Source organism: Pan paniscus, chromosome 16 (genome assembly GCF_029289425.2).
Source record: "Pan paniscus chromosome 16, NHGRI_mPanPan1-v2.0_pri, whole genome shotgun sequence".
Lineage (NCBI taxonomy): Eukaryota > Metazoa > Chordata > Mammalia > Primates > Hominidae > Pan > Pan paniscus.
In genome coordinates, this window is record NC_073265.2 from 91226662 (window position 1) to 91237849 (window position 11188).

Here is an 11188-nt window from a genome sequence, read left to right on the forward strand (position 1 = left end):
ACAAAAGATTAACTGGAAAGTAATATCCCACCTAATTACAGAAAAAAAGAACTAGTGAGTTCTGAGGGATTGTGAAGGAAGACTCCAGCCAGCCCCTCTCACCTTCTTTTCCCCTGCTCTTCCTCCAGCTCTTGAAAGACTCTGGAGGTTAATTATAGCAACTGGTATTTTCTAAAAATGGCCTCTGTGTGGTTTCTAGTTTCATTGCTTTTTCTGAATCTTCCTGCCCTCCTGCCCCCAAGTCAGAGCAGGAGTTCATGTCTACTCCCCTTGGCTTCGGGTGGATCTTTGTAGCTCACTCAATTAATGGGCTGTGGTACGTGTACCGCAGCCTGGCTTCTGGAGCTGGGTTAGAACAGCCGACACAGCTTCCGCGTGGCCAGCCAGCATGCTGGAAGGGAGCCCAAACCAGACCCTGCGGGGAGACCACACGGAGAAGCCCCTGTGGAGAGGATCCCCAGGCAGATGACTAATGAGCCTGTGGGTGATTCCAGCCCCCATCCTCGGAGTCTCCCAGCTGCGGCCCTAGGCATCACAGAACAGAGACAAACCATTCTGCTGTGCCTGTCCAAATGTCTGATGCACAATATCTGTGAAAATGTGTGACTGTTTTACACCACTGAGCTTTGAGGTAATTTGTTACACCGCCATAAAAAATCAGAACATCAAGTAATGACACAAATGTTCCATCATGATGTGCATACTCTAGAACTAACTCGCACAGATAAACAGATACCCCACAAAAGAAAAGTAACACATATTACAAGGTCTATTAAAATCCATGGGAGATGCTGTCCTAATTGGTTACAGAGAGCTTTATATAAATTTAAAATAAAACAACGCAAGAGTTTCCAGAAGATAGAGAAAAATGTTAACCTTCTCGTTATGTGTTGATTCATTTTTTTTTCAAAGGAAAAAAGTTTAACTGTGACTTTCATTAATAACTTTGGTTACTAGGTTACAAAAAAAGACTATTCACAGCTTTTAAACATGGCTGGAAATGCTTTAAAAATCATTCTATAAATACAGAAGAATGTATTTAAAAGTTCATATAATGTTCTTGATAGATGGCTTTGTAGACAAACTAGAGTGAGATGGTGATTTTGAAACATCTCGTTTCTGCTTCCATGTGGGATGCAGAAAGCTGCAAAGAATAATAAAAAACCTGGCCAGTGTACCAAAGTTATAATTTTTCTTGAGTCTATCAAAGATCTAAGATGGCAAGGCAACCAAATAAGCAGAATTCCAAAGAGGGAGCAGGCACTCCAGGGAGACACGAGACACATGGCGTTTCTCACCTTTGCCTGAGCACAGGAAAAACATGTGGCCCCCATTAGGTATGAAGCTATCAGATAAAATGTTAGTAAATCATTAAAGTCCAAGTGTGGCCTAGGATGTAAGTTTGGAATAACTGGGAAACTCAGGGAGTCACACTCACTCACAAAATCACTGAGGGCTCTCAAGAGACATATCAGGAGTGGGCAGGAAACGGGGGCTGCTCCTTCAGAGGCACAGGTATGTGGGTGTGCAGGACAAGATCAGCTGCTGTTGGAGGACAGGAACAAAGCCCCACCCACTTCCCCTGGATCCTTCCTTTCTATGCAGTAAACGCCTTAAGACATTGAGGGGAGGGGACCGCATCCTCCCACACACAGGGCACAGGCAAAATCCACTGCTCTTATAGAAAGACTAGAAGCAAAACTTATATGCCTCTGGAAGAGGGGTAGGAAAACTCTAGCCCCAAGAACACAGGAGAAAATCCTTTGGAACTGTGGGAAGGGTAGATGCAAAAATGTGCTAGTTCTGGGATAAAATTCAGAAGCTATTCCAGGCCCAGGATCCTATACCAGTACCAACCAGAAGTCTGCTACACCGAGGGAGGGGAGAGCAGGAATCTCCTGTCCAAGACCATCACAGATACAAGGCAGAATTTAATTGCCGTAGGAAGGAAGAGCAGAATTGCTGAGACAGCCCCACCCTAAGGTTTATATCTGTCTAAGATTGAGGTTGCAGCAAGACAACAAAGAAAACCCTATCTCACCATAAGCCTAGCACAGAGTAACAAGTAAAGAGAGTCTATCCCTGAAGAGGCGAGAGTATAGATAGAGTCCCTCTGTGGCAAAGACATGCAGGAATAGCTAAAAGGTAAAGGGAGCATTAGGAACACAGAAGAAAACCACCCAACACCCCAGTCCCCAATCTAGTACAAGATATTATAGAAACATCTCGTATTTACAGAAACTTGAAGCCTTAGCAGCACCGAAGATAGCAATAGCAACAAAGTAAACCCAAACCCAGCTCAGCTCCTAACTAGATCGACTTCACCTTGCACACTAGAAGTCAGACATAATAGGCATAAAAATTTGGAGATGTGAATATTATTTACCTCAGTCTGTACTGTTAACACACAATGTCTGGCATTCGATCAAAAATTACAATTTTTTAAAAAGCAAAAGATAAAACAATCTAGAGACAAAGCAATCAACAGAAATAGACTTGATGACCCCAATAGTTGGAACCATTAGACAGAGATTTTAAAATAACTATAATAAATATGTTAATGCATCTAATGTAAAAGGGGCAACAAACGCAAACAGATAGGGAATTTCACCAGCGAGAGGAACACTACAAGAAAAAGTAAAATAGAAATGCTAGAAATTAAATATATGACATTACAGATAAAGAATTCTTTTGACAGGCACATGAGTAGAATGAATACAGCTTTGAAAAAATCAACAAATTTGAAAATAGGTCAATAAAAATTATCCAAAGAGAAACACAAAGAAAAAATAATGGCAAAAGCAAAGCGGAGTATTCAAGAGCTGTAGGACATCATGAGATGGGCTAACGTATATGTTATCAGTCACAGGAGAGGAGGGAATGAAGAAGAAGAAATATAAGAAGAGAAAATAGTCAAGGATTTTCCAAAAGTAATAACAGACATTAAACCACAGATCCAAGACTCTCAGAGAACCCTATGCAGAATTAATACCAAAAATAAAGGAAAGGAAAAAGAAAACACCAACACCACCATCAGCAAAAAATCCCACTTAACTATACACATCATAGTGAAACTGTCACAAGTGGAAGATGAAGAGAAAAGCTTGAAGATAGCAGAGAAAAAAGGGAACATTACATGCAGAACAGTAAAGATAAGAATTACAGGACACTTCTGATCAGAAACTACACAAGCCAAAAGACAATGGAGTGACATTTTTAAAATGCTGAAAGAAAGGGAAAAAATCTCTCAACCCAGAATTCTATATTAAATAAAAATATTTTTAAAAATTAAGGTAAAATAAAAACATTCTCAAACAAACAAAGGCTGAGACAATTCATTCTCGATTCATTTAAAGAAGTTTCTTCAGATAGAAAGAGTGTATTATGATCACCTTGAGGAGGATGGGATCAGCCCCCTCTCACTGGAATAGTTTAAATGTCAAGAATGATAAGGCCATATGCACCAAGAAGATATGGAAATGTTTCTTGCTCATGCCATGGGACTTTCTGAAGAGAAAAGGTCAGGTGCAAGTCAGTATAAATGGTGGGAGTGAGGCAGAGTTAATGGATTTGGCTTGTATTGTGAGTAGGTGGTGGGACTGCGGAAAAGGTTCAAGCACAAAGGGTGGGGCTTGTGTGGTTCAAACTTCCTGCTGACACCAAGGGAAGAAATATGCAGGTCCCTGTAATTGGAGAAGGAATGAGGTTTGAAAGCTATCAAAGGTCAAACATAAGAAATGGAATCTTACTCTTTATCACATGGAATATGAGAGCAGACAGAAATTCGGGTCTACACCAGGGGTGTCCAATCTTTTGGCTTCCCTGGGCCACATTGGAGATAGAATTGTCTTGGGCCACACATAAAATACGTTAACCCTAAGGATAGCTAATGAGCTTCAAAAAATCACAAAAAATCCCATAATGTTTTAGGAAAGTTTATGAATTTGTGTTGGGCCATGGTTGGACAAGCTTGGTTTACACAAAGAAATGAAGAGCATCAGAAATGGTAAAACATGGAAGTAAGTATAAAAGATTCCTCTCATTTTTATTGGAGTAACCACATTCCATCTTATATTTCCCACTATTTGCAACCAAACTCTGGATGAAATCTCTAAAGCAACCATCAGAAGACTGAGAGGCAGAGAAAAGAAGGTGACTTGGCTAGGGAACAACCAGGTGGTGAGTTCCTTGTTATGATTTCCCTCCCGTATATCTTCATTTGAGTACCGGAGAGGCCCACACTCAGAAATACCAACAGGCACAAAAAACAAAGGCTCCAAGGAAAGCTTACTTTCTCTAGGCAAAAGTATTGATAAAGGGCAGCCCTGAGAGATAGAACACATTCTACTCCAGATGAACAGATGGTATTAAAAAAAAGTGATACCATCCTCCAACCCCATGCAACACCGCAGCTGCAGGGACTGAGGGCAGAGCCCTGTCAACCATCCCTGTCCTACCCTAATGATCAGGCACCCTTTCTTCTCCCGACTTGGAGTCTATGGTCAGGGAGACCGTGTTAGTTTGTTCTCCTGCTGCTAATAAAGACATCCCTGCGACTGGGTAGTTTATAAAGGAAAGAGGTTTAACTGACTCACAGCTTAGCATGGCTGAGGAGGCCTCAGGAAATGTACAGTCATGGCAAAAGGGGAAGCACACATGTCCTTCTTCAAATGGTGGCATCAAGGAGAAGTGCCAAGCAAAAAGGGGAAAAGCCCCTTACAAAACCATTAGATCTCATGAGAGCTCACTCACTGTCATGAGAACAGCAGCATAGGGTAACCGCCCTTATGATTCCATTACCTCCCACTGGGTCCCTCCCATGACATGTGGGGATTATGGGAGCTACCATTCAAGATGAGATTTGGGTGTGGACACAGACAAACCATATCAGAGACTGTAGGTGGAGACCTGTTTGGCCATTTCTGTCTTGCATTAAGGAGAAAGAACCCTTCCTCCTCTATACCAGGACTCAGAGCAAACTTCAGGGTGAAGCCCTTTCAACTATTCTGATCCTACACTAACATGGGTAGAAGTGGCACCCCTCCCCCAATACCTATCACTGTGGAGACTGCAGAGTGAATCCTTTCTACCATCCCACTGCTGCACTAAGCAAATGTCAGCAAACAGGTGATGCTCCTCTCCCACTCCACTGGTGCATAGACTGTGACCATCCCCACCATGCACGAAGCAAACAGCAGCAAAGAGGCAGCACCTCCTCCCCTCCCAATTAGAGCAGGGTAGGTAGGATTACGGAGGAGAGAACCTGTGTATTAATTCCTGGGCAGACCCCCAAGCAGCGTATGCCTAATAAGAATCAACACATTAGAAGATTGGAGAACTGAGCTGCGGTGTCAAACACTGCTATCATTTCACATTGGCCTCTGGGCAGCACATAAGCTGGGAAGACCAGGGTAGCAAACTAAATTGGCATTTGAATCTCAGCCTATGAAAGTGTACTGGAACATGCATCCTGAAGCTAAACAGGTTGACTGCCTGCTGAAAGAAGATTTAAATAGAAACCAGAACTTCATCACACAACACTCAGAATGTCCTAGTTACAATCCACAATTACTCATCACACTATGACCAAGGACATCTCAATATGAATGCAAAAAGGCAACCAACAGACAGCAACACCAAGATAATACAGATACTATAATTGTCTGACAAGGGTTTTAAGGAACCAGCATAAAAATGCTCCAAAAAGTAAATAGTAACACTGTGGGAGAAAAAAAAAAAAAGAAAAAATAGAAGCTCTAAACAAAGGAAAAGAAAACTTACCACAGGAGGAGCCAAGATGTCCAAATAGGAACAGCTCTGGTCTACAGCTCCCAGCGTGAGCGACGCAGAAGACGGGTGATTTCTGCATTTCCATCTGAGGTACCGGGTTCATCTCACTAGGGAGTGCCAGACAGTGGGCGCAGGTCAGTGGGTGCCCGCACCGTGCACGAGCCGAAGCAGGGCGAGGCATTGCCTCACTCGGGAAGCGCAAGGGGTCAGGGAGTTCCCTTTCCGAGTCAAAGAAAGGGGTGACAGAGGCACCCGGAAAATCGGGTCACTCCCACCCGAATACTGCGCTTTTCCGACGGGCTTAAAAAACGGCGCACTGCGAGACTATATCCCGCACCTGGCTGGGAGGGTCCTGCGCCCACGGAGTCTCCCTGGTTGCTAGCACAGCAGTCTCAGATGAAACTGCAAGGCGGCAGCAAGGCTGGGGGAGGGGCGCCCGCCATTGCCCAGGCTTGCTTAGGTAAACAAAGCAGCTGGGAAGCTCGAACTGGGCGGAGCCCACCACAGCTCAAGGAGGCCTGCCTGCCTCTGTAGGCTCCACCTCTGGGGGCAGGGCACAGACAAACAAAAAGACAGCAGTAACCTCTGCAGACTTAAAGGTCCCTGTCTGACAGCTTTGAAGAGAGCAGTGGTTCTCCCGGCACGCAGCTGGAGATCTGAGAATGGGCAGACTGCCTCCTCAAGTGGGTCCCTGACCCCTGACCCCCGGGCAGCCTAACTGGGAGGCACCCCCCAGCAGGGGCACACTGACACCTCACGCGGCAGGGTATTCCAACAGACCTGCAGCTGAGGGTCCCGTCTGTTAGAAGGAAAACTAACAAACAGAAAGGACATCCACACCAAAAACCCATCTGTACATCACCATCATCAAAGACCAAAAGTAGATAAAACCACAAAGATGGGGAAAAAACAGAGCAAAAAAACTGGAAACTCTAAAAAGCAGAGTGCCTCTCCTCCTCCAAAGGAACGCAGTTCCTCACCAGCAACGGAACAAAGCTGGATGGAGAATGACTTTGACGAGCTGAGAGAAGAAGGCTTCAGACGATCAAATTACTCTGAGCTACGGGAGGACATTCAAACCAAAGACAAAGAAGTTGAAAACTTTGAAAAAAATTTAGAAGAATGTATAACTAGAATAACCAATACAGAGAAGTGATTAAAGGAGCTGATGGAGCTGAAAACCAAGGATCGAGAACTACGTGAAGAATGCAGAAGCCTCAGGAGCCGATGCGATCAACTGGAAGAAAGGGTATCAGTGATGGAAGATGAAATGAATGAAATGAAGCGAGAAGGGAAGTTTAGAGAAAAAAGAATAAAAAGAAATGAGCAAAGCCTCCAAGAAATATGGGACTATGTGAAAAGACCAAATCTACGTCTGATTGGTGTACCTGAAAGTGACGGGGAGAATGAAACCAACTTGGAAAACACTCTGCAGGATATTATCCAGGAGAACTTCCCCAATCTAGCAAGGCAGGCCAACGTTCAGATTCAGGAAATACAGAGAACGCCACAAAGATACTCCTCGAGAAGAGCAACTCCAAGACACATAATTGTCAGATTCACCAAAGTTGAAATGAAGGAGAAAATGTTAAGGGCAGCCAGAGAGAAAGGTTGGGTTACCCTCAAAGGGAAGCCCATCAGACTAACAGTGGATCTCTCGGCAGAAACCCTACAAGCCAGAAGAGAGTGGGGGCCAATATTCAACATTCTTAAAGACGAGAATTTTCAACCCAGAATTTCATATCCAGCCAAACTAAGCTTCATAAGTGAAGGAGAAATAAAATACTTTACAGACAAGCAAATGCTGACCGATTTTGTCACCACCAGGCCTGCCCTAAAAGAGCTCCTGAAGGAAGCACTAAACATGGAAAGGAACAACTGGTACCAGCTGCTGCAAAATCATGCCAAAATGTAAAGACCATCAAGACTAGGAAGAAACTGCATCAACTAACGAGCAAAATCACCAGCTAACATCATCATGACAGGATCAAATTCACACATAACAATATTAACTTTAAATGTAAATGGACTAAATGCTCCAATTAAAAGACACAGACTGGCAAATTGGATAAAGAGTCAAGACCCATCAGTGTGCTGTATTCAGGAAACCCATCTCACGTGCAGAGACACACATAGGCTCAAAATAAAAGGATGGAGGAAGATCTACCAAGCAAATGGAAAACCAAAAAAGGCAGGGGTTCCAATCCTAGTCTCTGATAAAACAGACTTTAAACCAACAAAGATCAAAAGAGACAAAGAAGGCCATTACATAATGGTAAAGGGATCAATTCAACAAGAAGAGCTAACTATCCTAAATATATATGCACCCAATACAGGAGCACCCAGATTCATAAAGCAAGTCCTGAGTGACCTACAAAGAGACTTAGACTCCCACACATTAATAATGGGAGACTTTAACACCCCACTGTCAACATTAGACAGATCAACGAGACAGAAAGTCAACAAGGATACCCAGGAATTGAACTCAGCTCTGCACCAAGCGGACCTAATAGACATCTACAGAACTCTCCACCCCAAATCAACAGAATATACATTTTTTTCAGCACCACACCACACCTATTCCAAAATTGACCACATAGTTGGAAGTAAAGCTCTCCTCAGCAAATGTAAAAGAACAGAAATTGTAACAAACTATCTCTCAGACCACAGTGCAATCAAACTAGAACTCAGGACTAAGAATCTCACTCAAAACCGCTCAACTACATGGAAACTGAACAACCTGCTCCTGAATGACTACTGGGTACATAACGAAATGAAGGCAGAAATAAAGATGTTCTTTGAAACCAACGAGAACAAAGACACAACATACCAGAATCTCTGGGACGCATTCAAAGCAGTATGTAGAGGGAAATTTATAGCACTAAATGCCCACAAGAGAAAGCAGGAAAGATCTAAAATTGACACCCTAACATCACAATTAAAAGAACTAGAAAAGCAAGAGCAAACACATTCAAAAGCTAGCAGAAGGCAAGAAATAACTAAAATCAGAGCAGAACTGAAGGAAATAGAGACACAAAAAACCCTTCAAAAAATTAATGAATCCAGGAGCTGGTTTTTTGACAGCATCAACAAAATTGATAGACCGCTAGCAAGACTAATAAAGAAAAAAAGAGAGAGGAATCTAATAGACACCATAAAAAATGATAAAGGGGATATCACCACCAATCCCACAGAAATACAAACTATCATCAGAGAATACTACAAACACCTCTACGCAAATAAACTAGAAAATCTAGAAGAAATGGATAAATTCCTCAACACATACACTCTCCCAAGACTAAACCAGGAAGAAGTTGAATCTCTGAATAGACCAATAACAGGATCTGAAATTGTGGCAATAATCAATAGCTTACCAACCAAAAAGAGTCCAGGACCAGATGGACTCACAGCTGAATTCTACCAGAGGTACAAGGAGGAACTGGTACCATTTCTTCTGAAACTATTCCAATCAATAGAAAAAGAGGGAATCCTCCCTAACTCATTTTATGAGGCCAGCATCATTCTGATACCAAAGCCAGGCAGAGACACAACAAAAAAAGGGAATTTTAGACCAATATCCTTGATGAACATTGATGCAAAAATCCTCAATAAAATACTGGCAAAACGAATCCAGCAGCACATCAAAAAGCTTATCCACCATGATCAAGTGGGCTTCATCCCTGGGATGCAAGGCTGGTTCAATATATGCAAATCAATAAATGTAATCCAGCATATAAACAGAACCAAAGACAAAAACCACATGATTATCTCAATAGATGCAGAAAAAGCCTTTGACAAAATTCAACAACCCTTCATGCTAAAAACTCACAATAAATTAGGTATTGATGGGACGTATTTCAAAATAATAAGAGCTATCTATGACAAACCCACAGCCAATATCATACTGAATGGGCAAAAACTGGAAGCATTCCTTTTGAAAACTGGCACAAGACAAGGATGTCCTCTCTCACCACTCCTATTCAACATAGTGTTGGAAGTTCTGGCCAGGGCAATTAGGCAGGAGAAGGAAATAAAGGGTATTCAGTTAGGAAAACAGGAAGTCAAATTGTCCCTGTTTGCAGACGACATGATTGTATATCTAGAAAACCCCATTGTCTCAGCCCAAAATCTCCTTAAGCTGATAAGCAACTTCAGCAAAGTCTCAGGATACAAAATCAATGTACAAAAATCACAAGCATTCTTATACACCAGCAACGGACAAACAGAGAGCCAAATCATGAATGAACTCCCATTCACAATTGCTTCAAAGAGAATAAAATACCTAGGAATCCAACTTACAAGGGATGTGAAGGACCTCTTCAAGGAGAACTACAAACCACTGCTCAAGGAAATAAAAGAGGATACAAGCAAATGGAAGAACATTCCATGCTCATGGGTAGGAAGAATCAATATCGTGAAAATGGCCATACTGCCCAAGGTAATTTACAGATGCAATGCCATCCCCATCAAGCTACCAATGCCTTTCTTCACAGAACTGGAAAAAACTACTTTAAAGTTCATATGGAACCAAAAAAGAGCCCGCATCGCCAAGTCAATCCTAAGCCAAAAGAACAAAGCTGGAGGCATCACACTACCTGACTTCAAACTATACTATAAGGGTACAGTAACCAAAACAGCATAGTACTGGTACCAAAACAGAGATATAGATCAATGGAACAGAACAGAGCCCTCAGAAATAACGCCACATATCTACAACTATCTGATCTTTGACAAACCTGAGAAAAACAAGCAATGGGGAAAGGATTCCCTATTTAATAAATGGTGCTGGGAAAACTGGCTAGCCATATGTAGAAAGCTGAAACTGGATCCCTTCCTTACACCTTATACAAAAATCAATTCAAGATGCATTAAAGACTTAAATGTTAGACCTAAAACCATAAAAACCCTAGAAGAAAACCTAGGCATTACCATTCAGGACATAGGCATGGGCAAGGACTTCATGTCTAAAACACCAAAAGCAATGGCAACAAAAGACAAAATTGACAAATGGGATCTAATTAAAGAGCTTCTGCACAGCAAAAGAAACTACCATCAGAGTGAATAGGCAACCTACAAAATGGGAGAAAATTTTCGCAACCTACTCATCTGACAAAGGGCTAATATCCAGAATCTACAATGAACTAAAACAAATTTACAAGAAAAAAACAAACAACCCCATCAAAAAGTGGGCGAAGGACATGAACAGACACTTCTCAAAAGAAGACATTTATGCAGCCAAAACACACATGAAAAAATGCTCATCATCACTGGCCATCAGAGAAATGCAAATCAAAACCACAATGAGATATCATCTCACACCAGTTAGAATGGCAATCATTACAAAGTCAGGAAACAACAGGTGCTGGAGAGGATATGGAGAAATAGGAACACTTTTACA